Genomic DNA, 5,029 nt, shown 5'->3' with positions numbered 1-5,029 from the left:
TGGAACCTGGTCTTTCTTCTCCTCTACTTTCACAGGTTCTTAATTTCGATGGACATAAAAATAAAGATGATTTTCTTTTTCATTCAGTCACAAACAGCCCAGGTAACACCAGTCTGTACACATCTGTAACATCTGGGACGACCCGTCGCTGGAGTTTTATATCTGTCGTAAACACCAACATCAGCATAAAGAACCCCACCTGTAGATCAGCAGGAAGAACTCCACCTGTAGATCAGCATAAAGAACCCCACCTGTAGATCAGCAGGAAGAACTCCACCTGTAGATCAGCATAAAGAACCCCACCTGTAGATCAGCATAAAGAACCCCACCTGTAGATCAGCAGGAAGAACTCCACCTGTAGATCAGCATAAAGAACCCCACCTGTAGATCAGCAGGAAGAACTCCACCTGTAGATCAGCATAAAGAACCCCACCTGTAGATCAGCATAAAGAACCCCACCTGTAGATCAGCATAAAGAACCCCACCTGTAGATCAGCAGGAAGAACTCCGCCCCGTAGATCAGCAGGAAGAACTTTGCCTGTAGATCAGCATAAAGAACCCCACCTGTAGATAAGCATAAAGAACCCCACCTGTAGATCAGCAGGAAGAACTCCGCCCGTAGACCATAGCAGTAAAATTACAACATAATAACCTGGAAATAATGTTGTACTCTAAAGAAGTAGAAGTACAATATTAAAATACTTACATTTAATGAACTATCCTTTTAGAAAACTTTATGAACAACCTAAAATTTCTGGAGGAAAAAAAGCTTCAACAATTTTCAACAATCAACCCACATATATATGTTTGGAATACTATATTTTTATTTTATACCCTTATCTTTATTTTACTCATATTTTATTAATTTATTTAATTATTTAATTATTACTCATTTCTAGCTTCCAGATCAGCATGGACCTATAAAACCAGAGAAAAATCCAGAGTAATCAGAGTAACTTTTCCAGACCTAGAAGTTATTTTAAATCTACATGTGATTACAGTTACTTTTATTAGAGTATCTCAGTTAAAATCTTCTGTGTTGCTGACCACAGTCGTCCTACAGCCTATTAATAAGTTGCATTAAGGACGTAAAGACGTCAGTAAATAAACATGAAGTCTGACGGGGTCAGTGTGAGGACACGGACCAGATAAATCCAGCATCTACTTCCCGGATGAGATGATGAGGATCCGCCTGCATGGTAGACCTCCAGCAGATGGCGCCAGAGTACCGCCATGACCACACCATTCCCGGTTCACCGGGTCCATGCTGACACGGATTCCCTCCATGATTGTATGATTGTCCACTTCTTCTCCTCCCAGACTGAGAACATGCTGCCTTATTACTGCTGCAGATTAACGCTGGGAGGCCTCGTGCACGAGCACATGTGCAGCCATAATTAGGAATTAATCTTATCATTGAAAGAAAATTTTCAATTTCCCATCGGTGTATTAATTGTGTGTACATGTAATTGGGCTTTTGGTGGCTCAATGGAGCTTTTTTTCCTGAGCTAGCGGAGTAATTACATCCATATATGGGCGTTTGGAGCCATCGCTCTGACTGAGGAGTGACGTGAAATGTAATTTGAAGAAAAAGCTTCCTGAATCACCTTTACTCCCTTCAGACTGTCCAGGAATAATTATCATCCCAACTTAAAGCGGCATGTTGGAGGAAGTCTTGCTTCTCTTGGCTGTAATTTCCTGAACCCCGGCGGCCACATGCTTCACCATGGAGGCAGTTTCTACTTCTCTCTGAGCATGAAATTAGAAAATCCAATAATCTGGGTTGATTTAAGGATGCAAGGGGAGAGCATGGGGTCATATGCACACAGGTAATCAATACTAATTACCATTTTATTTCTTTTCTTCTCCCATCACAGATGAATGGGATCTCCCTGGGCTGATTAAAGGTTGCAAACGAAGGGTTCTCACCTCCTGCTTCTCATCGCAGGCCGAGCTCATGCTCACTAACGTTACCTTCATTTAATTCTTCATTGTCTTCACACGAGGCCCCAATTATCAACCAGCTGTGAATCTCCAAAATAGCTGGTGCAGGTTGACCTTTTAGATTAAAGGAGAATTCTGTATCTCTCTGCACTTGTTTAAAGAGCCTGCTGCTGCAGAGCTGTGAAGGCATCCAAACCGGCTGTGGTTAAAATAAACTTTTCTTTTAATATGACTCACATGTGACGTAATGAATGAATATTTATGGTAAAATAAATCTAAACGAGCCAGTACTGCGTCACTGCAGGATGAAACAGATTTTTAAACTAACCTTAACCCCTTCATCACCAGGTCTATTTTCCCTGCCTCCTGTCAGAAATAACAAACCCAAAATAAATGAGGTAGACCTTCCCAGCTACCAGGGCTGTATGTTTAATCCTGGTCTCTACAGAAAGGTGAGGCATGTGAGATTACTACAGATGTGTGTTACTGTGTCGGAGTAAATTCACCGGGAACACAGTAGAAAACAGACCACAGTGCATGTCTCATATTATCAGCATCTGACTTCATGAAGCCAAACAAGTTACAACGCTAGACGGGAACTTCTCATCCTGAACACAAAGAAACCCGATGAGTACTGTAGAAATAAACTCATATGAAGCAGATGTTTTATTAAAGCAGAATCTCTCATCGACAGCTCTGCTCGCCTGAAGCAGTTTGCAGTTTCCTGGTTTAAACACCTCATGCTGTAGCAGAGGAACTGATTCCTTCTGTCGCTGACATGGTTTAACTATAGTTAACCAAGAAGCAGCCAGTAAACTAAAGACTATTTCAGAGCACATTTCTTAGTACAGTATGTTTCTTTGTAAGCATTGCATGTCATAGTGACATTGAGAAACATTTTGAAACCTCTGTCCTAAAACAAAACCACATTACTTTCAGTAAAATAAAAAAAAAAAAATAATAACATCCCAGTTGATCCAGGAATGAGTAATCCTAGGAATGAGTAAAGTAATCCCAGGAATAAGTAAAGTTGTACTAGGAATGAGTAAAGCAATTCAAGGAAGGAGTAAAGTAGTCCTAGGAATGAGTAAGTAGTCCTAGGAATGAGTAAAGCAATCCTAGGAATGAGTAAAGGAGCCCTAGGAATGAGCAAAGTAATCTTAGGAAAGAGTAAAGTAGTCCTAGGAATGAGTACAGTAATCTTAGGAAAGAGTAAAGTAGTCCTAGGAATGAGTAAAGTTATCCTATGAATGAGTAAGGCAATCCTAGGAATGAGTAAAGTAGTCCTGGGAATGAGTACAGTAATCTTAGGAAAGAGTAAAGTTGTCCTAGGAATGAGTAAAGTTATCCTATGAATGAGTAAGGCAATCCTAGGAATGAGTAAAGTTATCCTATGAATGAGTAAGGCAATCCTAGGAATGAGTAAAGTAGTCCTGGGAATGAGTAAAGTAGTCCTATGAAAGAGTTAAAATAAGATCTTTATTTGTTTAACAGGTGCACAAAGGAAAGATCTGCGATGGTGTTCCTGCACATGTTTAGGGTGAAGCAGGCCGTCTTACAGTCCCGTGTCCCTGCATACTGTGGACGGTTGGTGCTAATTTTCTGACCTGGTTTATGGTGAGGAACAGTTCTGTGTGTTGGGAGGTGTGGAGGAGGAGGTGGCTGTAAACTTAAGGTGGTTAATGTCTGATGAGGAACTGTGCTACAGTAGAAGGTAAAAAGTGAACCTGAGCAGGTTTCCAGGTGTTACGCAGGTAAAAATCTCAGGAAGCCATCGGCCGATGATGATGATGGAAATCTCTATCGATGGTCAGTCAGTAGGATCCAGGGATCGCCACCACATTCACCTTAGAACCACCATGAGGATCCAGAAAGAAGTGAAGCCCAACATAGTCTATGATAGGAAGAGTGAATCCTTCACTATAAAACCTCCTTCATCTCCATGGAAACCAGCAGGACCTTCATGGTTCATTTCAATCAAAGGAAGAGTTTTTAGAGCTGGAATCCAGCTTTTTTCACCACAAAACAACAACAGTAAGACATGATTTCTGGTTCTGGCTGCTCGCTCCAGAGTTTCTGTCCCCCAGTGATGAGACAGACATCTTTGTAATCAGCAGAGTCTCTGCCTTACATACGACTCCTTGTTTGTGTGGAGACATTAGAAGAATCCCTGAAGTGGACAGAGCTGTTCTCATGGTTTTCTACATTCCCATATAACTGCTTGGGGTTTAAACTGTGTTTGGTGTGGATGTCAATGCTTGGTAGAGTCTTTTAGCTGAGTGTATCCCCGTCATGTTGCTATGCTACGTTAGCATTGCTGCTATCTGCTGTCTGGTATCTCATGCTGCCTCCTGTACAGGGGGATATTGTCAAGAAGAGGTTAAAACAAGTCCAGCAAGTCGTCCTCCAGTTGGAGCTGAAGCTCAAAAATGCTCATCATCGTGGAGGCTCTGAGCTGGTTCCCTCTTATGCCCACTTATTAGCACAACTTAACTTACTCATTATCATCATCATCTGCTGTAGTTTGTTGGGAAAACGATGAGTGAATTCCATGTGAAAGCATTTTCTTTCCTTTGCTCTCTCACTCCTGGGACCAGACAGGTCTAAGGAATGGCGTTCACACACTGATGAAATTCGCTCTGCACCATTTCTGATGTTAATCTTTGGATGGAAGTGACTTGTATCTTTATTTACTCGTTTCTGTGTGACGAATGGCCAGAGCTGGTAACCCCCCCTCCCCCAGTTTAACGGGGGGCTGGGGGCTCGGGCTGGCAATCCGCTCAGACTGCAGCTCAGCATTGATGTATTGGAGTTAATATCTTCCTGACATTTCTCAGGACAGATTTTCATCACGGGATTCATCGCTACTTTTGGGGCTGTGTGATAGATGAGTCGGGACGTTCATTTTCCTCTCCTCTGCTTGTGTAGAGGAAAGATGTGCATGTGAGTGTGTGTGTGTTGAGATGCAGGGGTGTAAATCTTTGCCTGAGCTTGTGCACGCGTGTGTGTGTGTTAGAGGAAAATAGAGGGCAGCATTAATGGAAGTGACGTTAATTTGACAGAGCGCTCACTAACATGCAAAGTC

The sequence above is a fragment of the Melanotaenia boesemani genome, chromosome 18 (assembly GCF_017639745.1).
Source record: "Melanotaenia boesemani isolate fMelBoe1 chromosome 18, fMelBoe1.pri, whole genome shotgun sequence".
Lineage (NCBI taxonomy): Eukaryota > Metazoa > Chordata > Actinopteri > Atheriniformes > Melanotaeniidae > Melanotaenia > Melanotaenia boesemani.
This window is presented reverse-complemented; position numbering follows the sequence as displayed.